The 27,072-nt window shown below is 40.9% G+C and overlaps 1 long non-coding RNA gene across 1 annotated transcript in view; it reads right to left on the bottom strand.

The window, feature by feature from the left end:
- LOC135280914 (uncharacterized) overlaps positions 1 to 26,534 on the bottom strand; it is a 63,349-nt gene extending 36,815 nt beyond the window's left edge. Inside the window, exon 1 of the long non-coding RNA XR_010347725.1 lies at positions 26,217 to 26,534. This is a non-coding gene — a long non-coding RNA (uncharacterized LOC135280914). The remainder of the gene's footprint in view (positions 1 to 26,216) is intronic.
- Between the last annotated feature and the right edge of the window lie 538 nt (positions 26,535 to 27,072).

Here is a 27,072-nt window from a genome sequence, read left to right as displayed (position 1 = left end):
AAAAAGGCACTTTGAGGATGAAAATACTCCTAAAGTAAAGGTTTATTAATATTCACATCACTTGACATTTGTGCAGAAGCATTGTCCCGAGTTAACAGAACACAATCAAATTTAACCTTGTGATTTTATGCTTTTAGCAAGTGAAAAAATTTAATGTTTTTCAACCCTTATCAACTGCTCTTCAGTCCTGCCTTTAGAGCATAATCTCCATCAAATGCTGCTGCAAATATCCTCCAGGTGACCTTGAAATGAATCAGAATATGCAGAGACTCCATTTTGAGGAGCATAACAACTTGTTTAGTACTCAAGAAAAACAGACATCAAAACCAAAGAGGATTATCTGGGGCTGCCTGGGGAGGGTGAAGCCTCAGTCACCTCCTACTAACCAATTTCATTAAAAACATGACACAGTGCAGAATAACACCACTGAAATAAGTGCCCTGCCCTGCATGCTTTGAAGGGGAAAGAGCAGTCAGCTGTGTCACAGGTATCAAACAAAGAATCTGAAGGTGGTTTTTTTTTTTTCAGGAAACAGGAGCCTGGGGGGATTAGAAAGAGAAATTAAGTATTTCCCATATGTGTTCCCAACCTGCTTGTTGGGCAGATCCATATCAATAAAACCTGTCTTCCAAGTTCTGGCTACTTAAAATTAGTTCTATAAGCCTTGTACATAAAGCCCCAGTAATTAGGAATATGGGCTTGAATGGCACCTACTCATTGATATGCTTAGCAAAGAAGCAAGAGTTGAACCTTTGTGGAACAGTGGTGGAATTGTTGTTTCTGTGGCCTCCTCCTACTCAGGCCTCAGTTTATCTTGGAAGGGGGAAAAATAATTAAAGAAGATCTTTATATAAGCAGTTATCAGCCACACTTTCTGCTGCAGCAGAACCACCAGGAAAATTAACAACAGGCAGTGCTGGTCCTGCCCACAAGGAAAAAAAAATTACTATTGCATTCATGCAAGGAGTTCTGCTTTCATTAACGTGGCTCCCCAATGCCCCCTCCTAAGACAAATGAAACAGCATCACAGCCTGAAAATGACAGAACAGGACTATAACAAAAATGCTCTCTACTTTCTTACAGAGGTCTGAATCATAAGGATGAACAAATAAAGATATTTTAGGTTCATGTTTATATCTTGAGTTAAAGTTATAGTGGTATATTGTGTTTGTTATTCTTTGGACACACAATATCATAATACCTTGTCTTTTCCCTCAGGTTTAAGTAGTGAAAACTTGGGAGATGGGTGAGTGTGGGGGTTTCTATCACCCTTCATAGATTCTGAGGCCAGAGTCATGGAATGGTTTGGGTTGGAGGGAGCCTAAAAAATCATCTTGTTTCAGCCCCCTTCCATGGGCAGAGACACCTTCCACTATCCCAGGTTGCTCAGAGCCCCATCCAACCCGGCCTTGAACATCTCCATTGATAACAGCCATGATCTCTCTGGACAGCCTGGTCCAGTGCCTCACCACCCTCACAGTAAAGAATTTCTTCCTAGTTTTTGGTCTAAATTACCCTGTTCCAGCTTAAGGCCATTCCCCCTTGTCCCACCTCCACACGTCCTGGTGAAAAGTCCCTCTCCAGCCCTCTGTTCTCTTGTTCCCCGGCAGAACAGAAGTCAGCAAACTCCACCCTGGCATTTCTTTACTGAAGTCACAGCTGCTGCTCAAGACAGTGTATTTTACACAAAGAAGGGAGAATCCACAAGCAGACCTGGGTGAGTTAGCTAACTTCAATGTCAAAAACAGCAGAGCTCGACTTGAGGCAGCTTTACCTTCCTACCCCTGGATCTCCTTCCATGCTTTCCTTCCCACCTGGAGATTAATGGAGCTGTCTACTATCTGTTAGTGGATCAAATCACCTCTTAACCTCCTCTTCAATAAACTGAATAGATTGAGGGAAAGGAGACATTTAGCTTTCTCAGAAGGGTGTGAAAGGACACCAGTCCTTCCTCATCCCCAGAACAGAGTTGATGAAGGAGATGTGATCAGTGGCAGGCATTGTACCAGTCCCCAGGGGCAATGTATTCATTCTAAGTAGGTTGGGAAGTTGAGAAAAAATATGGGTTTAACTGGAAAATTTATGGTCAGCTATTGAAGATGTCTTCCTTTAGTTGGCTCCTTGTGTAATACTGCCTTTGATATTTCCCAGTGTTTGAAAGGCTTCCCAGCAAATGCAGGAATAATGGAGGGTTTTGGGGCTTTTTTAAACAATCCACATTCATTAAAAAAAAAAAACAAAAAAACAAAATGTATACAAAAAATTTCCATCTTTTCAGTCCATTCCAGAAACCAATAGAACCATATCATGCCATTGGTAATTATGCCATACACATTATAATAGAAATGCACTGTTTATCATCCAAAGAGCCCAGAGCAACAACTTCCCTCAGGACTTGAGGGGGACTAAACTCCACTTGCCTGCTAAAATTGCAAGCATTTGGCTGGACTATAAGCCACCTGCAGCTCAGCTGTGCATAAGTCTAGGGCCTGTTACTGTATTTTTATACAAACATATTCACAAAACCTCAGAATATCTAATATGAAATCATCTTTCAAGGCAAAGAAAACAAAAAACCATGATATTATTACCACACTATGATACTAATACCATTTTGGAGAGCCTAGATGTTTCGTGGCTGTTTTGAATACTGGTGAATCCAAGAGAATAGGCTGATTTCCAAGTATTTTCCCAGTTCTCTTCTGTGATTGGCATGAGTAGGACCAATTGCCAGCTTCAGAACTAACCTCACAATTTACTTATAAGATTTCACCACCATTGTAAACACAGCTGAGAACAGATTATCAGAATTAATAATCAAGTTCCTGGTATATGAATATGTATACAGTTTTTATTGCTTTAATATTCCAGTCTTATCATTCCCCAAATCCCAGAATATTTCTGCCAATAAACATGTTCATTCAAGTGCTTGCAGAGAGCCAGCATGCAAGGAGCATGAGAACTGGAGAAATAAATGAGTTTAGAAAGAGGAACAGGGGGGGGGAAAAGAAAAGCAGCTTGCTTGTTGAGCACTCCTCTCACCATTTTCCTTCCACTTGTCCCAAAGTATTTATCACATTTCTCAACTGTACAAGAGAAACCCAAAAGCTCTAACATCATCAGAAGCAGCAGAAGGGGGAGAGGAAAGCACAGGTGGAAGGAGCCTCAGCACTGTCTGATTTACTTGAAGACAGAGTCGCTCCTGAGGAATAATGAGCACATCCTGCCCAGAGATGAGACTCATCACGACTGCTACCTTTAATAACCCTGATTCCTCAGAAGAGCCCTGGGTGCTGAGGATGGGGCTGTGAGCTGGCAGCTTGAATTATTCATGAGGGCTGGTGGAAAACAATCATCTGCTCTGGCATTAATGGTCTGTAAAGAGTTGCTTTTGACAAAACCATTTAACACCGGCAATAAAATAAATAAATTAATAAGGGGGAGGGGGAGAGGGGGAGCATAATAATGATAATAATAATGATGTACTAATGTAAGCCAGCCTAGGAAATACTGGTGTCTTGGATTGCTGACCACTGGCTCTTCCATCTCATCAGGGAGGAAAGGAGAAGGGAGAAGAAAAAAAATCCAAAACTAAACAAAATAATAATTCTTGGTCCCAAATGGTGAAATGCTGGAATATAAGTTTGGCTTGGAGCTGGACAAATAGCAGATCTTGCAGAGGAAAACATGTAGAGGCCAAAGGAAGATATTATAGGTAATTAAATCTCTGCTCTGAGCAGGGAGGGAGGCATGGAAAACCTGGAATGGTTTTCTTAGGTCTTTGTTAACGCACCAATGAAAAATATTCACAGGGTGAATGACAACAGATCTTTTGGCTCTACCTCTGCCATAGCCTTGGTAGATTTCCATGGCCGATTTCTACATGAAAATGTGACACTTGTTGTCTCCTTGCTAAATAAAGAGGTTTAATACACAGGCAACTTGAGAATTCAAAGTCCAGGTAAGAGCTTGAGATTTTTAAGAGAAGGATTTTTCATTACACACTTCACTAGAATAGATTATGTCTGTCAGATCCCCTTCACAAAGAGCATCTTTATAAAAGGAAATTATTTTGCACCGTTTTCTTCTATTCAGCACATTCCAACTCATTTGGGAAGTGTGGTTTTTTGAGAAGAAAAAACAAATAGTAGTACTTTGCAGTATTATTATGGCCCTTGAGTTGTTTGACTCTTGTCAGGAAATCATGTCAGTATAAATTTTAATTTTAATCCGTGTAAAACAGATTACCTCTGCAATTGGGAGGTAAAATTCCGACAAGACAAATAAAATAAATATTAAACATTTGCCTGGCTAAGAAAATCAGTCTACACACTGCTCGTGTCACATTTAATTTATTTCCAGTGAGATTTCCTTTGTAAAAAAGGGAGAAAAGAGATCAGAAATATTTACACTCTTTGTTTAATGATAAAACCACTGACATGGGAACTGTTCAGATATTCATCAGTAAAACTTTCTTCTGGATTCAGGAATCAAAAGCCAAAGTCTCAGACCTCCCCAGAGCAGGGCTGATTTTAGTTGTCACCCATGGGGCACTGTCCTGCTCTTGGACACCTCCCTTGGCAGGGACTCCTCACCTGATCATTTCTCACATTTTCCAGATTCCTGACCAATCTTTTTGCCTCTTTCTAATTCATGAGGTCCACAAGCAAAAATCTTACTGAGGACGCCAAGTGCCACAACAATCAGCCCCAACAGTAAATTGCAGCACTTATATCAGGTCATTTGTACCACAGAGTAAATTATAAATAAGTGCTCTCCAAGCCTTACTACAACAGCCCCAGATCCAGTAAAGCTTTCCAACGTGCAGCTGATTTAACAGGCTATTTTTCATCACCAGCCAGGCAAAGCAATTGAACACATGCTTAATTTCAAGCACACACCTAAAACTTACTGCTTCTAGTGAGACTAAAGCACTTATTGTGTTTTGATGAACCAAGCTGTTATGCACAGATCGAGCCAGCATGATTATTCACCTTCTAGAGTCATACACCTGTTAAATGCTTCATTGGACTGAGGGCATGATTAGTGCAAAATGTAGCTATATTTATTTAATTACAAACAGAACTAATGACTAAAATTATTTTTAAAAGAACAGGATATTTCCAGAGGCCAACTGTGAAACCAACTCATATTCCAAGATCTAATTCTGCATCCTCTTTGGATCCAAAGGGAGACAAAACAACTGCTGTGTTTTTCTCAGCCCCACAGAAATCGTACTTGAATCAAATTATCTTTTGTATTTATCAGCTAAATAATTCTGTCAACTGTCCAACAACTGCAGCAGCCCCAGGAGCTTTTGTAAACTAGCTGATGAATGATTGGTTAAATAAATCTGCTACAATTATTCTGGTAATGAAAAACAAAAACGACAGCATGTCTTCTCTAACACAAGCTAAATCCCATTTGCTGCTTTTTGGTAATGGGATACATTGTATTTTCTTTAACAGTGAGGATTTACATTTGTGGTTAATTGCAAAGCTCAAAATAGCTAGAGAGTCTTTTCTTCTTGAGATACGATCTTAAAAAGCTAACATTCATATTGTCCAGGCTTATCATAATGTAACATCTGATTTAATGAAACTCAGGAATGACTCAAGCTTCTCTGAATTTATAGACTTTTTGTGCGTTCAGAAACAGACATGAGCTCAGACTTCAACCATAATGAATAGAGCAAGAGCACGAACAAACAGCTATTTATATGAGGGCAGTGTCTCCACAAAAAGCTACAAGGTCCCTGGGTCAAACTCTAAGCTGATGTAAATGCCTCTTTGCATTTTATTAGAAATATGTTTTAATAAAAAGCACAGCAAGGTGTCAAAATGGAGCCAAACAACTCATCTTTTCCATAATCCTCCCATAATCCATCTATAACCTGTCTCAGTCACGTGTCTGCAAGAGACAGAAAAAAATAGCAAGTCTTTCATCCTCCTGAAATAAATTTCTGATAAATCAATAACCATGAGCAAGCAAAGAATTGATGTGTTCCTGCCATTGCAGGATCTCAAAATCTGTGTTCAGTCATCAAGCCAAAGAGGTTCATCTCAGGGGAAGCTGTTGTTTATCCATTGTCTGGGATGGATGGCAGAGTTTAGTTATTTTTTAGTTGTTAGAATGAAAAAACTTGGGCTTTTGTGTGGAGCTGGGTTTTCTCCAAGAATTATATACACAGATATCCATCCTCTGCAGGGGGAACAAATTTTGTTGATACTTTTTTCTTTTCTTTTTGTGCCTTGGCAGGCCCAAATCCACCTCAGTCTTTGCAGAAGCAAACACATCCAGCATTGCTTGCATGTGTTCTGACCTACGTTTTGATCCAGCATTTGTTACTCTGTGTGTTCTGCAAGTGTTTATACCAGCCAGGCTGTATTTAAACAAAAAGCAAAAAACAAGATCCATGTTGGGCTTCATTTTAAAACTGAAATTATTTTATCTAGAGAAGAAAGCTCACCTGCAGTTTAGAAAAGCTGTGCAGGAAGAGTAAAGAAATAAGGCATAAGGAATGGTTGACTGAATTAATGTTGAAGGCATAAGGGAATTCAGACCTGCTATGTGAATAAGAAATCACAGAATTCTTTTACAAGCAGAACTTTGAAACTTGCTCAAACACAGTTGCCTGGCAATTTTGGACAAGCAGCAATCCGTAAAAAACGTAGGTTCTTAAATCACAATCTGATCACAGGCAACTCATGGAGTGAGAAAACCCTGGATGAATGCCACACAGGTGTACTTACTTCATGAGCAGGTGATGTTATTTGGGCTGGAAAGTGCTCAGGAAAATCTTAGTTGGCAGTCCTACAGTCCTCGAGGAATAAATTTGTTTATTTGTTTCACTTTGTGGACAGTTACATTTGCTCACCACAAGTATTGCAATACCATGGACAGAGCACTTGCATTTGGAAAAATGGAGGGAAAAGGTTGCTTGCAGTCCAAACAAACTGCTCAGTTCTTCCCATACTCTGTTGTGACTCTGGGAATATTAACATCACCAGTAAGCATTGAAGCACTGTTATTTTGCCATCACCAGTAAAACTGTGACCACATTTTCCCTTTTAGAAGGGAAAAGTTGTGCTTGACTTCACTAGGGCTAATATAATGGGAACACATTATAAAACAAGCTACATAAGTTGTTTATGTTAAAACATGGAGACCTTTTCTTCTTCCAATGATTAAAAAAACCCCACAGCTTAAGTTTTAATACACATACATGGATGTGTTTTTGTACTGCTGTCCTTTTGTGGTTGCAATTTTTTTTTTCTGCTTCCAAGGATGATCAAGGTCAGTCTGCAAGGTCTGGGGATCTTAATCAAATGCAAATTAAAACATGAACGTACAGAAGATCATAATATTCAATAAGGTAACTTTGGAAATAGAGTAAGTGAATTAGAGGGTTGAAGGCATAATTCATTTTCAATGGATAATGTAAAGCTACACAGGAAGGAAATGCTTGTGCATTTGCAAAGCCCAGAGTCAGCTCAGAATAAGAAACTGGATAGATGGATTTAGCAGGTAACACATAATGTTTCCCTGAGGTGACTAAATTTCCCTAAGAAATGAACCAATTCTCGCACCTGCGCTACAGGGTTATGAAACCCTGGGGAATGAAATACCCTGTCTAGAAATTAAAATTTGTTATTGCATATGCAAGATTTAATTCATGAATATCTGTGCAGAGAGAACTATTTTCCACCTAACTGCAGCTGTGTTCCGAGACGAGCATCCCAAGGAAGAGAGAGAGCAAACTCCAGTGAGGCTGGGAGAAGAATGTTCCCTCTGAGGGCCTCCTGCTGACACAAAGTCCTTACAAGAATGGCAAAATCAAAGCATATCTGCACCTACAGCAAAAAAATACTGATGAGAGGCTGATACTGATGAGAGGCTAGTGAGTGACAGTGGTACCAGGTGATGTCTGTAAACTTGTCTGCTCCTGAGTTCCTGCACTATTTATTTACAGAAAATACCAAAAATGAACAAGGGCATAATGATTTTAAAAAAGTCTTGAAGCAATAGCTCATTGCCACCTCTTGAAAACAAGTAGAAAGTGAAATTTGTGGGCATTTGTTTCATTTTGAAATTTTTTAAAGTGAAGTATCTTATTTAAGTAAGTTTGCAATATCAGTTCTCTCATTGCAGTTAACACATATTGAACACCCAATTCCTCACCAGCCCTTCATGGTATCTGCTGAGTGGTATGACAGAACAGAACAGAAATCTCTAAAATATGCATCTTGTGAGCATCAGAGGCTCCCTCTGTTGAAGAAGGCATGAGCTTGTACCAGCTATGTATGACTACTTGAGCCCTGGAGGAGCAGCCCTGCTCAGGTAGCAGCTCTCGTTGCTGACAGAGGATGCTGCTCACCCTCTTAGGCTGAGCCCAGCACAGAGGACAAGCTGCTAAATCAGACCTTGGCAGATCCAGCCCCCAAACAACTGTGGTGCAGTTCAGTCCCTGGTGGCACCAATCCATAAGTAGATCACGGCTGCTTTGTAAATTTGGCCCCCTTTAAAATGGGTGAATACATAATCTCATGCTAATTCTTGCGGTAATTCCCTTGCACACAGCTTTCATATTTCTGGGTAATTAGAAGAAAATGTAATCCGTTCCCAGAGACACATTGCCCTCAGTGTTTCCTCTTCTTTAATAAAGATTTTGCAATTTTACTTCCTTGGCAAACGGCCCAGCTCAGTGACCTTGTGTATTTTACCTGCAGGATAAGCAGCAACAGGAACGGAGCACAAACAGCCATTAGTATTACAGCCTGCATTTAAATATTTGGAGGAAAGCAGGAGCTTCTTAGAGCAGGGCTGGCTTTTGTGAACACTGCACCTTTCCATCCCCAGCTATTTAACCTGTGATCAACACCACCAGCTTTTCTTCTCACCTTTGCCACTCAGCAATAATTAAATTGCCCACATCAGAGTGCACTGAGCCGTACAAGTTCCCCTGATTTCTAGTATTCCTATTTCAGAAGCATCAGCTTTCCACTTTAACTTATTCTTTCTCCTAAATCCACTATCAGCACCAAACTATTCTCATTCTTGTTATAAATTTTAGTGAAGGAAAAGGTCTCTAGAATACTGAGGAAAATAAAAATACATTAGAGGTCCAGAGTCAAGGATATCCCTTGTCTACCTTCACTACCTGAATACCCAGTTAATTTATTTTAGTATGGCATAAATATCTATCTCCTTGCAGCCTGGGAACTACAGAAAAAAACCCTACTTTTTTGTTTAAATGAGATGTAAAAATTGGGGCATTCTGTGGCTAAGGTTGTGACAGGAAAAAAAGCACTTTCCACCTGTGAATCTATAAATACTTTGCAGAGAGTAATTCACCTTTGCATCACCCCTGAACAACAGGTTAATATTGTTTCACTCCTTTGGGACTGAAAAACCGAGGTGCAGAGAAGCTCAGTGGTTGCTCAACATGACACAGCATTTTAGTGTTGGGAGGGACAATAAAACTGAGGCAGGAGAGTTATTGCAGTCCTTCCAGCTAATAAATGCACGTCAGGGAGATGTGCATGTTGGGAGGCTGGCTGGCCACAGATTAACCCAATTTTATCCTGGTGCAGCTGATGGTTGTGGTGGAACACAGGATGGCAGCAAACACGACCAAAGCCTAGCAGTTCTTAAGGTCTGACCTCATTGCTCAAAGGCAGAGCAGGAAGAGACCTGAGCTATCAGATCAACTCTCAACTGCCTGTTTCCACTGTTCACAGTGTAATTAAATTATAAACAAAAGGAGAAAAGGAGCAGTTATTGGTCAGGTTAAAATATTTTGCCAGGAGAGACGCTTGTTTTGAGCCAGGGCATCCTTAGAGATTTGCAAGCCTCAAGTGCAGCAATCAATCTCAGCTCTGCACAGCAAAGCCCTAAAAAACCTTTAATATACTGAAACTGGGGGCGTGGAAAGCCAAATACTGACTTATCATTTCCCTTCTCCATTCAGAATCCACCTGGGATCCACAAAACTTTCCTTTCCCCCTTTACATTACAAACAAAAATGACCTCCGAACGTCCAGCTTATCCCTGGGTCAAGAAAAGATTTTAACAAACACCATGGTATCATCTCCTGTGTTAAATCAAGGTTCTGGCACCAAACACACACAGCAAAGTGGTCAGGAGAGAGCTTACAAGGTTAACAGCTGACAGCTGACTGGATGGCATGGAGGTTAATTGCTATTTGCAAAGCACTTTTCAGGTCTCTTCAGATAAAAGGTTTTCTGTCTCCATTAAGAAACTTTGAAGCAAACTGCAACCAGTGAATAATCAGTGCCCAGTGCCTCAAAATGCTCAATACAATCAGCTCCTAAATGCTGTCAGACGAGAAATATTTTGAAGGATAACAAGGTGAGAAAACACACTTCTTTTTTTTCATGTGAACATTGTATAGTGCAGCCCTGAGATGTGGGAGGAAATGCAGCCAGGGATTCACCTGCCCAAGCACCCGGAGCCCCCAAGGCCATCCCAGAGTGGTTTGTCCCACTCTGATACCCCACAGGGGATGGATGTGTCTTGCTTGGGGCACAGGAATAAAGAACATTAAGAAGTGAAACCATCCCTGTGTCCCATCTCCCTGCCAGGTCTGCTGACAAAGGGCTGGGACAGTGGAAGAGGAATAAAGCAGGAATGTGATAGGGGAATGACCAGAGATGAAGGAAAAGAGAAATGAAACAGCTCTTTGAAGCCAAACCCCATCTTTCTAGGGCTGCTACACAGTCAGGACTACAGTGGAACAGGGGAACATCACTCAGTCCACACCAGTGTCAAAAAGCCCCTTTAGTTCTAAGGTGTTGTCATCTGTTCTGTCTGTGTATACCAAGGAGAAGCATCCTTAGATCAAGATAATTCCCTTTCTTGTGCTTTCAGGCTGTTCATTTTTTTCAGTGTCAGCAAGCTCTGGATTGTTTGTAAGCCAAAAAGTGACAGCAGTTTGATCTTAGTTCACCCAATATGTGCTTGCCATGGGCCATGTGGATCCCATACACCAATTCATTTCAGTAAGGTGCAGGAACTGAGAGCCTGAAATGGTCCTGTGACCTCACTCCCAGATAATTTTTTTTTTTAAATTCTTCTCAGGCTTGCTAACCAAAATAAATTAAAAACAAACAAACAAACAACAACACACACAAAAAAAGCAACGAAAACGCCCATGCTAGTTTAAGGAACAACTGCTTACAGGTTTGGAGCATTTTTAAAAAATAAAAACTTATGAACATGACCAACACAAGTATTTTCATTGAATTAGAGTATGGGAGAAAAGTTCTATTTATTGGTGTACAGGGAAGATAGAAGTAAATGCACACCCAGGGACAGGACTGTGAAAAGCCTGCATTCTCCCTAATATAATGAAAAGCTGAAAAGTGTGACATGTTTGCAGATTATTTATTAACAGTAGGACAGAAGCTATTTTAGGCACACGTCTTTAGACCATTAACAGAGTAATTTACTCTCCAGAGTGCCCTTTCAGGAAACAGTAGGAGCTAAGTAAACCCCATATATCATTCAGAATCAGGAACAATTCTCATTGTTTCTTTCCTAAATCTATTTCCTTTCTCAGAACTTTGTCACCATATGGTCAACAAGGAAGCAGCGTAACAGGATCTGATAAGATTGAATTATATATTTTAGCCAGCTTCAGGAGTTGAGACAAGGCATTTAAATAAATCAGTTACAGAATTGGGACAAATTGTTTGGCACCTTATTAAATGGGACAAAAAAACCACCCACAGAAAGGAAAGGCTTCACATGTGATCTAATTCATGAGGAGCTTCATAGACATGATAGCAATGAAGAGTCAGGCACAGTTTTTTCTCATGGCAGCATGTTAAAAATGGCTCTTCCCTGAATATTTTTTTTAATTCCTCTAAGAGAAGCAAGCAGCAAACATGACATAATGTGCACCAAGGCCTGACAGCAGACAGGATGCGTTACTGTTCTCCATCACTGCACGTGTTTGGTTTTGTGCTGCTCCAACAGCTGCGTCCTCTCTGTCTACACATCTTGTGTCAGATTAAAGAAAAATCAATCTGAGAAAGAACAAAAGTGCCCCCTCACACACAAATTGCACACTGATGTGTGGGGTGTGGTGTGCCGTGCGTGCTGTGGGTTTGGAACTGGAGACTAAATGGCCTCCACCTCCGGCAAGGCAAATGGGAAAAGTGGATGAAAAGCCCAGAGAAAAGCAAAACCAGAGCCTTCTTCAACAGGTTCTAATACCATTAAGTGGGATGAATAATGTGAAAAAGAAATTTGTGTTCTGGCTTTCTACTCAGAGAGGTCTCTGATTTCTCAAAATGGGACCTCCATAGGGGTTTTTGTAGGTTCTCTGTCCTCCAGAGGTAAATTTCATGTAAGGAAAGGAAGCAAGTTGCTGGGTACATAAGAATATTAAATTGTTTCTTCCACATAGCCTTTTCAGTACCTTTTTCCTAGCCCAGCTCCATTTTGACACCATGCCTATCAAGCCTACAACTATAAGAACATTCTCCAATGTGATGATATAAAACATATCAAAACCATTTGTGTAGATTGATGGTCACTTTGAAGCAGAAGAAAAATATGACAAACCCATCCAAGAGCTCTTTTGTATCTCCTACAACAAAGCTGCAAATTGACTTTGTCAGAAGATGAGTAAGATGTTACAGCTGGTGCTGATTTTTGGAGAGTGGAAGTGGCACTCACACTTTTACTGCAGGGCTCCAAAAGCCATCAGGAGTCTTCCTGGAGCCTACAGAGATTCCCTGGAGAGGTGGGACCCTCCTCAGCACCCAGGAATGGAGGGAATGAGGAGGAATGCCAAACTAATTTGGATGATGCCAAACTAATGCATTTATCTGGGAATAGAATACTATTCTATTATTGTTCTATACCACAGTCAGAAACTAATCCTGAAATAGTGCAAACTGCTGCTAATTGTGTGTGTCCTCACCGTGTTAACCTCTCAAACTCTGCTTCCATTCCCATTTATCAGATGTTGGTCTTTCCAGACCCTTGTGTCTTTTTGGTAAGCCTCCAATGGGCATTCAGCTCTTGCTCTCAGCTCCTTGGAGTAAGCTACATGAAGAGGAGTGATCAGCTTTCCCAGCTGCAGCACTGTGTATCCACACAAATTGTCTCCCGTTTTTTCAGCTCCAAAGCCAAGGCTGCCTTACACTTACCACCTTTCATTTTCCCTGCAGAAAGAATTTTTGAGCCATCCATTTAATAAAAACATCAGAGGGAAAGTCTGTATGTAAAACCCTGTGAGCAAACCCTCACAACTCTGTACATCTTGAAGATATTCTCCTAGTGCCAATACACTTTTTATAAGCAACAAGTATTTGTGTGGACAAGGACTGCCTGGGAGTCACACTCCACTGCCAGCAAGCTCAGGTTAATTTACTTATGCAATATAGTTTAAGAGAAATTCAGCTTCCTTTAAATAAAGCAGAGAAAACAAATAAAAACACAGTCCAGATGGAAACAAAGTCTGTTCCTTCTTCGTTAGCCAAGCCACAGACAAGTTATAATTCACATTTCCCTTGAGTCTCATCATTACCCAAATTTGGAAAACAAGCATAAGGGTTAGGGGGTAATGGTGGGGGGGTGGGAGGATGGGGTGCAGCTTGCCAGCAAATTACACACTAAATTTCTTTGCTTTTAATTGTATCCGAAATAAATGAAAAACTTGTTGTGGTGCAAGTCATGGGATTCCTTAATCAAGAGGATGGAGCTGGGCTTGCAAAACTGAAGTCCCTGGGGAAATGGCTTCACTACTGAAGGAAACAAGTGACTCAGAGCCCCATCCTCAGGCCCCAAGCTTTTCTGGTCATGGCAGGGATTGAGAGCCTCACGCATTTCTGGTAGAGAAAGTTCTAAGAGCTGAAAGGTAACATCACCCTCTACTCCTAGCAGATGAGGTGCACTGTAAAGTTATTATCTGTAGGGAAAAAAAATATCAAAAGATGGGTCTCTTTAACAATGGCTCCAGCCTTCTTAACAATTAGAACTGTTAAGGGTAGAATTGTATCTTATTTGCCTGATGAGTCTCATTTTTAATGCAATTAGGCAGCCAAGGTTTGACAGACTAGACTATCAGAGAGCCAAAGGGAATTTGCATATATTAGAAAATAATTGGAATGGCACGGTAAAGTAAGAACTAACCTGACCTAAGCCTTCACTCAAATAGAATTGTGTGAATAATTGATTTTCCACATTCCTGGCTGAACAAAATATTAAAAAAAAATTTCATCAGAAAGAACAGATTTTCTAATTTGTGACCAGAAAATTTTAAAATCACCTGAATGTACAGAAAATGTTAAAACTAAATGCCTGGTTGAGATAATATACTGAAGCATTTAATTTATAAGGTAAAATATTTGCAGCCAAAATAAGCCAGCAAAATGAATTTTTTTAGGGGAAAAAACTTTGGACTGAAAAGTTTCACACATCTTTAATTCGGGGGGAAAAAACCAAAAGGACACTCAAACATTCTTTTTTTTTCCTCCACAGGAAAAAAAAAAAAAGATGCTAAAACTATTGTTTTTCAGTAGTTTTAATGACACTCTTGTCAAGGATGCATTATCAACTGCAAGGTTTCCAATGAAATCCAGAGAGTTTGGGAACACATCCTACATAGCCAAGAGCAGACATTAAAATCTCTGTCTCCCACATCAGCTGAAAATATCTCCCAGCTATTGGCCATTCCTGAGCATGGCAAGCCCTCTTCCATTCCTGAACTTTGAAAGTTCTGAATATCTTCTGGACTCATAATAAACTTTGCAATCTTCAAATGATAGTTGTTTGAAGAAAAAAAAAATCCATTTCCTCCTTGTGTTTATGTACATTGTTTTGCTTTCCAAACTGCAGGCTTTATACTCATGTCTAGGGCAAGTCCCAAAATATCAGGAAAAATGAATTTTGGCAAACTTCATACTCTCATCAGAGCCAAAAGGCTACCAGAAGAGGTGGTTTGGGAGAGGGGGAAAAAGGGGGCTGGGTCAAAGAAAACAGAGCTGATGTCAACCAAATGTACTGAAAGGAAGCACCTGATCTTCTTTACAGCACTTTAGTTGGACCCGAGATTTTACATTTCACCTACTTGTTATTCCAGGACATAAATAGAAGGTAAATCCATGTTGCCAGACTCCTTGTACCTTAACTCTTGAGTGACTTTTGGAGCTAAACTGAAGCATCCATTATTCTGCTCATGCAGCTTAACTCTTCACAGAGGTCAGAGGAGCTCATACTATTAAATAATGCAGGCTAGACGATGCTGACTTAATAAAACTCACGTGTCATTTTGTGTTGAAATTGATTTTCTTACTTGAGGGCCGCTTTAGCTTGCAAATCAAAAGTGTCTTGTGTTGGTGCTTTCAAAGGGATGCTGCTGCAGCCCCAGCTTCCTTCAGAAACAGAGATTGATGGGCCCAGGCCTGTGCTGGGTCAGTGTCTAATGGCCTCCTCTCAGGGGCCTGAATTATTCATCAGTGCTGGAGCATCTCACATCACATGTACCAGGCAGGATGTGTCATAGCTGCAGCATCAAACTCCTGCTCTGCATTTTGAAGGCAGACTTCTCACTCCCCCCACCCTCTCTCCCACTGCAGATCCAACAAAACAACTCATTTTGATGGCAGACAAATCTTTTCCTCACCCTAAATCATCCCTAGGCAGGTAGACCAAACTCACTAATTTTATTTGGATTCTTCACACAGTTAATATATTCTCATTTTCTAGCTAATTTCATCCCAGGCTTCTTAAACAATGGCTCACCTGTGTCCACCTGAGCTACAAAGTTACCAAGATCACCAGACCATTCCACAGCAGAGTTAAGAATACATTCACTGTTCTTATAAAAACAATCCTCTCCCCACTTGTCCCCTTTCATCCATCTGTAAATTTTCACTGGTTCTTTTTCAGAATTAAAAAAAAAGGGCTTGCAATTCACACACAGGATCCAGTTGGACAAAATGTGAGACCCTTGCTTCAGAGGCTGTAACAACCATGAAACAGGAATACTTTTCTCACCTTCCAGCCCTTCTCCTCTGGGTACTGCCCACTGCCAACAGCAGAGCTGGACTTTAAAACACAAATCCCACACCAGTTGTAGGCAGCTATGACTATCAAACCATGGCCTGTTGGCTCAAGAAATAATCAAGGCCCAACCAGAGTAAGAACTCCAAAGGGGAAAGCCATTAAATCACTTCTAGAATTAATTACGTGGCACCACCATGTATTTTCTGTAAAAAGTAGTGAGTTTTAGCCCAGGAACATGCAGAGTGGGTCTCTTGAAGGTCTGCAGGAGGTGGAATGGAAGGCACATTGCAAACAAAGCCTGCAGGTACGAGACAGGAGAAGGGAGATGGAATGAGATGGGAGAAGGAATTCTGCTCTCATAAAAAGAGGCCAAATGTGGCAACTTGCAAAGCCCTTTGGAATCTTTGAAGAGCTAAAATGCAAAGAATTGAAGGAGCCTTTCTTAGACCAGAGATGAACTGGCTGCAGCAACTTGTGTCTCTTTCCAGCTTTGCTACAGACTTCAACAATGTGAGTTTGGGAGAATAACTCTGAATTTCTGCAGAATTTGCCTTTTGCCCTCTGACACATCCCATCCCAGCTCTAGAGGCACACTGCAGCAGGGGTGAGTCAGGTTTGCAGCAGCTGACACATTAATTAATGCACCTCTGGTTCCTCACAGTTCTGCTCACTGCTGCAATAACTCCAAACCTCATTTAGAACAGCGAAGCAGGGAAAATGGCAATGACAGAACAGGAATCGATGTTTAATGCTATCCATTGCAACAATGACATTGTGTAATTGGAAAAAGCAAATTACAGAAGACAGAACAGATCATAAGTCCTTCCTCTGATGAGCCACGCTCAACTTTGGTTGATGGATTAGTTATGTACATAATTGCAGCCACTTAAATTCTGCAGAGCTGAATCTTCTCAGCTTCAGTCCAAATTACCCTAAGAAAATTCAACCTATTAAAACTAATATAAAATTCTGAAGAGAAACATAAGTAGATATTGAGGTACAAATTAGAAAGAGGAAACTACTTATTCAGAAACACCCAGCAAATTAACTTTCCTGTGTGCTGAAGCGTGCTTTGCCTGAATTTGAAATGACAACTATGAAGCTGAAATGAAAACCCCAAACCTATTTAACCTATTTTATCTCCACCAAGTGAAATCCTTTGCAATGCCTTCCCTGACCCACCAGCCAGGTGAGCAAAGAAACTCCAACAGAAGCCCTGGGTTGAAGAACCTCATTAGCAATTCATATTTCAGCATTTCTGAGTTTCTGTTTATTGTCCCCAGAGTTCATTCTTGATGCACTAGGCCAACCTCATGAATTCATGAATAGACACAAAAGACTTATGGTCATCATTAGGATGTATTTCCCTCCAAATAGCCACTTTTTAAATGTCACTAATCTTTCTCAGGTCTGCAGCACAGAGCACCTAATTTGCTCAGGAAGTTTGGGACTGCAGAGTCCAATCAAAGACAGCATGTTAAGTGTACATGCTTGAATTTTATGAAATCTAAACATTTTCAGAGTCATTTATATTCCACTCTATCCTTATGACCTTCTAGGCTGACAAGGAAAAAACCTTCCCTAACCAAGAGAGGTAGAAAATACTGATTTCATTTACACATTCCCTTCCTTTCCCATTTGTCTTTAAAAAAAAAAAAAAAAAAAAAGATAAAAGAACAAAGACCAAGCTAGAAATTCTAAATTCTATTTAATAATGTAACTTTTACTGAGGCTATGCCTGTGTTTAAGATGTGAAGTTTCTTCTTGCTCATTCTCTACTGAATTTGATTTAGTAATTTCACCCACTCTTTTCTGCTGAGGGGTTTGTATTTGATGGGTTCAAGATGTCACCTAACGAAGTACATTAAAATTAATTAAAAAGATAAAGTGAAATATGTGTATTTTCAGAATTAGAAATCCTGAAATAAATTACTGAGCAGGCATAGGTGATCTATAAGGAAAAGATGAAAGAGGAGAGTATGAAGGGGATATCGGGCACAGAGGGAACATGACCAGGGTGTGCAATGAAGCAAAGATGCCAAAGGAGGAAAAACACAAAGAAAAATGAAAATACAGAAAGATAAATAGGAGGGTCACAGACTACCCTGAGGGGAAAAGGGGCATGAAAAAACAAACAACCTATGTCAATGTGAAAAGAATAAGCCAGACAGAAGGTGGGGGGGAAAAGGCTTCAGGAAGATCAGAAGAAAATCTGATAGAGTGACAGCAAAGGGTCTCCCACCTGGCAAGGATGATTGCATCATTAAATTGATGACTAAAAAAAAAATGAGAGTATTCAGAAGGGCTCTGAAATTTCCTGGAAGATGCCACAATAGCTAATGCATCCAAGCCTGGGAAATAGCAGGGGAAGCCTATCTAGCCCCATTTCTAAGGGCAGAGTCAGGGCAGGAGGGAGGAGGGAGCAGCCCCTGGGAGGGAGGGGGCTGTGGGGGATCACAGCCTGTCTGTCCTCACCCCCTCTGCCACTGCCACCACACCTGCAGGGAGCTGTGGGGGCTTTGGATACGAGCATCCCCCAAGGAGAAGGGGGTTGCAGCACCTTACTGTAAGGGAGGGAGCAAAACCCATAAGGGGGATGGCAGCTCAAGCTCTGCTCAAGGCAGAGACCCCACAGGGCAGAGGGACAGGGGGACAAGGCTGGGGACAGCCTCCAAAGCTGGGACTGCCACCTCACAGATCAGGCTGTGTGCTGCAAACAGGTTTCTTTGGGAGCTGGAGGGGAGCAAGAAAGGCAAGAGGTAAAAGGGAGGCTGTTGCTTTCTCTGCAATATAGGGACAGAAACATTTCCCAAGGAGAAGATTTGTTCTCAGAACAAAGCCCTGGTACATCACTATCTCCAGTCAGAGCATAGCAATGCATGAGAGCTTTTATTTCTTATCAGGTGCTTTTATTTTGTTTTTAATTGCAGATGACAGCTTGGATGCTTTCAGCTCAGTGTCTCAGTGCAACAGGAAAACTGCACCACGCTGTACTGTTCTGTCTTAGCTGGGCAGGGATTTTCATGTCATCTATTATTCACATCACAACTTGCTGCAGTGATTCCAGGAAGACCTCAGAAGTGCCCTGTTCTCCTGTCAGGAAAAGGAAGGGAATATGATTTCCCCATACAAGGGGTCAGGAAAGTGGAAAGCCAAACTGTGCCTTCTCCCTGTGCACAATCCCTGTGCTTTACAGCAGGGACAGCAACACTGGGACCAAGAGAAGCCTTTTGAAATTCAACTAGGGCATCAGGCAGAAAGAGACACATAATTCATAAGAATTAATCAGCGTAGGGTAAGAGACAAGCTATTTTCTTTTCTACACTGCTAGACAGGAATTTGGGCGTGAGAAGACTCCTGTAGACATCTCCCCATAAAGATGAGACAGTAGCAATAAAATGACTTTGTCAGCCTTGCTCTGAAGGAGCTGAGGGTGCTGGTGCCACTCACCCATCAGTGCTGACAGCAGAGGCTTTAATTGATGTGGCGAGGTGGGGATGTGATCACGGCTGCCCCTCTCACCTCCCTCTGCTCCTGTTTCTGACCCTTTCCCTGCTCATGGCATAGATCACACACGACCTTAATTAAAAAAAAAGAAAATCAAAAGCCAACACACATGCTTGCATTTGTGATTGGGATACACTTGAGAGCTCCCAAGGAATCCAAGCCCTGTGCTGCAAGACACAGGCTCATTTAAGGGAAAAAAAAAAAACAAACCAAACCAAAACATACTCTTCTGGCTTTCTAGGATATATGTTTTATAACCTGAATATGCCCTAATTAACAGCTTAATTAATTTAAATTGACAAAGGAAACAGAGTGGTGGACAATACTGAATACAGGCTACTTCAAGTCCTAATTAACTTTTCAAGTTTTCCTACTTTGCACTTTCTGCACCCACTTTTTTCCTACATTCCCATTCTGCATTTGGATCAACTCCATTTTCACTGAAGCAAAATTCCCTTTGGCTTCAACAGGACCTGACTTTAAAGAGGCACCAGTCTCTGTTTCTCTCTCTGGCTCCAGGAAGGTAAAGATTATTTTTAATGCTGCTTTCGTCATATTTGGCTTGCGATTTTTCAGGAGAGAGGAAGGGGTCCCAGATGAGGAGTGGATCTGTATTGACTTCTGCAAGGAAGATTTGGGCCCATAAATAAGCGACATTTTAATTTAATGAGAGCATGGAGAAGCTTTGTGCGCTGCATCGTAGCGTTATGCACTTCCAATCACTACAACCTCGTTCAGCCCTTTTAGGCAGGACATTTATTGCTCCTTTTTATGGTTATTTGCAATGAAAATGTTACCCATGAAAGAGTTATACGAAAAGGAAAGAGCAAACATGCAAATACACACAGGAGAGCCAAAGTATCACAGCACAATGCTCCCAAGTCCAGCTGCTCCTGGGTTAGGGCTCAGAACCTTACAGAGTTCACACTTTCTATAGACAAGACGGGGAAAAAACATCCATTTTGGGAAATAAAAGCAGCAGCACTGGGAAATAACCGCCCAGGTCAGGGATTCCCACACCTGAGCTGCCACCAGCTGGGAAGCTCAGCCCTGGGCCATGCTGCTCCCCCAGGTACAAGGTGAATTTGATGCCTTAACCACCACTGCCAAAACAACCTTCCTGATTTGTGAGGTGTGATTGACTGGTGCAGCAAAGCAGGGCCCAGCCTGCAGGAAACTCCTGCACCTTCAGCTCCAGTTTTAAGGTAGTAAATAGTTTGCAGGATTCTGGGGGTTCTCCTGATTTTTCTAGTGACTTCCTGGAAGATACAGATGGGTTAAAGACTCATCTCCACACAGAGTCACCCCAGGACATCAGCACAGCTAGGGGAGCAAAGTTCTGTCAGGGTCAGCCATAACCTGACCTGAAGGTAAAAGAAGGATTTTCCTGAGTTTTTCCCAGAGCTGACAACATGCTGCTCAGTTAGAAGGGAGCAATCCTTCAGCAGAAGTACCAAAAAATAATCCCCTTCCTGAAAAATAGGGCAAAGACTCCACAGCTGTACTTTGGAATATTTCTTCTAGTTCAATCATAAAGACAATAAAATAAAAATATCCAAGGCTTCTACAAAAACTGCTAGAGGGAAAACAACAACTGGTTTACAACAGAATAAATCCCTCCTCCCACAGACAATATTTCATTATAGCAGCAGCAACTGGCCCACTGCACAGGATTTGATGATACTTGAAATTATGAACATGGCACAAAAGTTCAGAAGCTGATTAACACAATTACTATTCATTTGATCCTGATTGCTGCAGCAGGGACTTCTGATTAAGTCAGGTTCTCCTGCAATTTCCCTGGATTTTCTTCCGTGCTTTGAATACCATGGGGCAAATATCCCAAATGCATCCTAGTTATTTTACTCGGTGTGCAGCAGCCTCAGCAATTCCAATTAGTTCATTTATAAGCAGCCATTTAGTTTTGTTCCCTACAAGATACACATTCATTAACATCCCTAAGGTTAACTATGTAAATCACATGTCCAGTCTCAACTGGAGGTTTTCACCATCTCCTTCCATACACTTTACTGCAAACAGAGGCTCAATTCAATCACAGAGAGATTGCAGGTTCCAGTTAGGAGGAAGAGTGGGAATTTTCTCTGACGTTAGGGGGAAGAAAGGCAAAAAGTAAAAGGAAAGGTTTCCCTTTGCATAGCACCAAACCACTCTTAGTTTGCAGATCCCCACTACTCTTATTTTCACAGAATTAAAATAGAACAAAAATAATTAATCCTTAAATGCCATCAGATAATAAAAAATTCCCTCCATTTTGCACCCTTCTCCACACCCACAGCTGTTTCAGAGCCAAGGTTTTGCAGTTCCAAACACCTTCTACCCCCTGCAAATTTAATGCTGAGCTCTACTCAACAGCACAGAAAGCACAGGGACCTGAAAAAGCTTTGAAATGAGATGCTTCAAGAAGAAGAAAAAACTGGTGTTTCTCTTTATTTTTCCTTGTTTCCCCAATCCCTATGCCCCACATTTTGGGTGTGATGGTATCCTGCATCCACTGTATGTGGAACTGGAGCAGCTCAAGACAAGGACGGAGGAAATGGTGTCCTGGAGCATCCCTAGTGAGAAGGGATGAAGTAATTGCTCACTGCCAGGGGAGCTGTTTTATTGAGCCTACCTGCAGTTAAGTTCAGACATGTGTGATAAACCCTGTATTTTAATATTCTTACCCTATTCCCCACTGGGACATTACTGCCTCCAAAACTGTGCTTCAGCTGAAAGCCCGGAAAGCTTCAACGGGCTGGAAATCTCTTGACAAGTACTAAATAATCACACTACAAAATAACTGAATAAATGGAAGGCTGTTTTCTTGGCCTCGTGTATCTGGTGCTTTAACAACAATCACATTTTGCCTGTAGCAAATCTTGTGGAGGCTAAGTAAGTATTGTTTTATTGTAACCTAGAGAAAAATTAGGCTTAGGTTTTAGAACTGAAGATGATCCTTTTCCACTGCATAGAAGGCAGTTGGGTTTTGCCTTTTTTTTTTTTTTTGATTCCCTGCTCTACATTATTATCACTTCAAACCTCCCATCCTCCTCCCAAATGTGTGTTTGATTCCAAGGTCTTTGCAGGCCAATTGTTTCACTTTAAACTAGCTTAAAAGAACAAAATACCCTCAGGTAGACCAGCTCCTATCAGCAGCTGAGGTACCAGATCCATCTATACCATTTCTATTTGGTGCAAAAACCTTGCAGGATTATTTCCCCTATCAGCTTTCCCTTCTTCTAGGTAAATCATGTAGCCTATCAAAGCCATTTCTGTGATCTCCCTCAACAATGCATTTGAAGGTGATATCAAAGAATTGCTGCTGGTGTTACACATATTACAGTAAGCCCCTGATAGCAGATGTTAATGCATTTTATGATTGGGAATGTTGTCTCAAGATAAAAACAGGCAGTCTGTGGGAATCAGCAAAAACCCACTTAATTTCACACATGTATGGCCACTGACGTGTGTGCAATGAGATTAGGCGATGCCCTTGTCGGCAAACTTATCACAACTTTCTCCAAACAGCAAATCCCTAATTAGTTTATACTGTGGCTTTGCAGAGGGTAAGCATGGCTGGAGAAGAACAAACCAGCTGATTTCACAGGAACATGCTTGCTTAGCCATTGTAGGAAGGTAAATGCTGCGTTAAAAGAAAAAAAGCGGCGCTCGAACAGAGAGATTCATCCGGTTTGTTTCAGCAAGGCTTGCAGATTTATCTAGAAACTCCCCAAATCCCCAGCATCTTAATAAACTAGAGGTGGACTACATCATTGCCCGAGGCTGTCTCTTAATTTAGATGCTATGTTGTTGGAAAACCTATGGAATTTGCTATTTACTGGTCATTTTTCCCATCCAGTGGCATAGTTTTTATTCAAGCAAGCTGATGTTGTTTACATCAAATATCTGCAGTAGCATCCTGCTTCTGAGGAAACTATGGCAGGGGGAAAAGGAAATTTCAGAAAAAAAAGGCTGAGCTCATTTCTGCAAACAGCCGAAATTAGAGGGGGGAAAAAAAAGCATCTTTCAAGAACTTCCAGTGCCATCAAACCTGGAGAGTGAAGTGCATGACTAATGGTGGATCAAAGTGGTTTGAACAGATTTCTCAAAGAGAGCTCCCTGGGGAGAGGATACAAAGGTTGTGATGGCTCTGATAATGAGTTGTTGAGGTCCAGGATCTACTGGTTAGCACAGCACCAGGGCATCAGAGCAGGGCCAGCAGCCTCAGTGACCAGCAAGAGGATGAGGAGAGCAGGGAGATAACCGCTGTGAATTATTGAGTGAACTCCTACATGACAGTCACACCGAGTTGCATTAAGAATAAGGTATGATTTTGCCTTGGTGCAGAAAAAAAAATAAAACTTCTGTTCTGAGTATTCATTTTAAGAGTGAAAACCGTCTTGAATAACTGTTGCATTCAAATGTGAAAAATCCATCCTTCAACATCATGAAACCAGCTCCAAGAGGCCACTCAGCTGCCTTCCTCCAATTTCATGTATCAGTTAATATATATCAGATAACTGACTTCTAAATTACTTCTCAGCTCCCTGCATTTTCAGACACAAACTTATTCCCTATGGTCTTTCCCTTTTTAATACACACAGAACTCTATAAGAGACATAATAGGGAATTGGAATGGAAACATTAACTGGGCTATTTATAGTTTTATCTACAGAAGAGTGTCCCAAGTGTTCTGATTGTCCTAAAACCACCTCTCCAGCCCCAGACCTTCACCTCCATTTGCTGCAGCCTTCTCAGGTCACCTGTGCAATTCAATCCTGACATATAAAATGCAATTAAATAAATTTTAAAATAAATTTTAAAAAATAAGTAAGTACAATATTTTTTTGTCTTGAATTCTTGTTCCACTCCTGGAAGCATCTCTTGGATAGGTAAAAACTGTATATCCAAGAAAGTATAATTTCTTCTAGCACTCCACATAGTCTATCTAAAGAATCACTTTAAATCACAGCAAAGCACACAATGGCTAAAGGTCAAATTGTATTTATTTACTCATTAAAAGATTGTTTGAAAGGTTGATTTTTTTCTTCACTATAAGCATTGTAATTTTTTTATACTGCTAAATGTACAATATACTTCTATATAAATAATTTATATCTCCTTTAAAACAAAGTAGTGATAGGCTCAAAAATTTCTATTTAAGACTGAAAGAGAAAAAAAGAAAAAAAATCACCTTCTGCTTGACTCAAGATTATGAGCAGAACCTTCAGCTGTGTCCAACAAAAAGGTTTTTAGCATTCTGGAGGCTTTAGCATAGTATTTGAGAGGAGCTTACATTTGGCATTTTTACTCTCCAAAAATAAGGGGGTTTTAGAGCAATAATGTGTTCCTGCACAGCCACTGAATTTAAGGAAAGACAAGGATAGTGATACAACAAAGTAACATCCACAAACACAATTTAGTTGCATTTTAAGTACTGTAGTAATAAACCAAGTTTAACTGTAAGATACTGGAATATTCTTCACATATTGTCTATACCCACATCTCTCATGTAATGGCTCTCTGGAGTAACTTCCTTTTTTTTATTATTATTCCAAGTCATATTGTTCAGCACCAAGGGAAAGAATATGTAAATCAGAAACATAAATGCACCAGTTAAAGCTGCCAGATTGAAATAATGAGGATGTTACAGCAATGACACAGCTACATTTTGATATTTTTTAAAAAGCTAATTAAGGCTTCCTAATTACCCCAACCAGTGAGAGTATTACCCTCTTGAATTGCTATGAGTAATTAAGTTAAAGCAATTTTCAAAAGAAAAGTAATATAAGCTTCAGATAATCTTTGAATACCCCAACAGCAGCTGATAAATTATGTGGGAGCTATCCTGGCAAGAGCTTCAGTTCCTGACAGGGGCACACAGGAAATGTCAGTTCAACTGCTTGGGGAAGGTGAATGTGGCATTTGAACATAGATTGAGTTTCTATTTAGTTTTCACAAACAGAAAAAGTAAAAATTCAACCAGTAGCATAAAGTCACCTGTGGGTTTCTGTAGAAATATCTGAAGTACAAAGAAAATTTGCCATATCAAAGAATTTTAAGATTAAAAGGACACAAAGAAAGGCTCCAGCCCCCTTGAAAGACAGCAACAAAGGTTTCATAAATGCCATCATGTTAGATAAGAAAATGCTGCAAGCAGAGCATTCAGAACTGTCACAATGGAACAGAAAATGCCACAAGGAGTTTGGACAAAGCTCTTGTCTGAGTTCTGCTGAAGGAATTCAGGTTTGTCTAAGTGTGAACTTAGAGCAGACAGGTCTTACTACATTTGCATGAGCCAAAGCACCACATGCATCCAAACCATTCACTTCACCTGGGGTTTAATACTCATGGTTACAATCCAAAGCCCTGACTCCTACAAACCACAGAAAAAAGCCTTCAATGTTCTTCAGGAAGGGCAAAAATTACAGAATATTTTAAATTAGCAACTTCTTAATAAAAGTTAGAATTGGCACATTGGTGAGAAACTGCACAAGCAGACATTTGCATCTGTGGCTTCTGCCCATTCAGTGCCACCACAGCTCCTGTGGGCCAGCTGAGGGTACTGGAACCACCACCTCCAAGTTCTTGTGCTCCTTGCAGCACTGTGAACCATCAGCCAGAGCAGGGCAAGGCTATCAAGCCATAATTCTCACAGAAAGACTTACCCCAGGTCACACCGCCAGTTCTGTGTGGAGCCAAGCAGGGAATCCAATGTCACCATGAAGTCATCCTTCTTCAGAGCCTTACAAATGCCTCTACCAGGGCTGCTGCTTTATTTCATTCCTGACTCTGCTGCCAGCCATGTACACAGCACATAAACCAAAAGCCCTCATCTCTCCTAAAGACATTTCTGGGAAGATATGTTTTCTTCCTTAAAGCAAAACAAATTTTACTTGTGAGTGCTTCAGCTCCTGCCCTGAAGCCCAGGAATAACCTTCTCCTTTGCTACTCACAGGTCATTTGTAAATCTCCCTGCTGCCCTAACCCCAGCTTTCCTGAGTTACCAGTCTCAATCACCAGGTGCTTTGAGTTCCTCTGAAGTTTAGGGCAGCAAAGACTGATGTTTTCCTTGTCCTGAATATAATTTTGAAGGCTCATGAGAACCTTCTCCCTGCAGCTTTCTCTGAGCTCAGCCAGAGCTGGTGTAGGAGATGGTCATGTTATCATACCACTGGCTGAGCTTTACTAAAGGCTATTTAGAACATGAAAAGGGGCCACCAGCTAACTAGAGGGTATTTCAGAGTATTTGACATAGGACTAAGCCATGTAGTCCAATTCTGGCAGGAGGAAACATTTTAAAATAGAAGATGGAGCTTGGGAGACACTTTGGAATAAGAGTTTATAGACATTCACACACACAGGAGACCTTTCCCTGGATCTTTCAGAGAAGCTGGGGGCTCTGAAGAGCCCAGAAGAGCTCTCTACCAGAGGGATGTCACCAGAAGACATCACAGAAAGGTTTGGGTTTGAAGGACCCTTAAAGATCATCTAGTTCTGGCCCTGCTGCTGTGGGCAGGGATA

The sequence above is a fragment of the Passer domesticus genome, chromosome 14 (genome assembly GCF_036417665.1).
Source record: "Passer domesticus isolate bPasDom1 chromosome 14, bPasDom1.hap1, whole genome shotgun sequence".
Classification (NCBI taxonomy): Eukaryota; Metazoa; Chordata; class Aves; order Passeriformes; family Passeridae; genus Passer; species Passer domesticus.
Note: the sequence above shows the minus strand (reverse complement) of the source record. Positions and strands in the feature narration are given on the sequence as shown.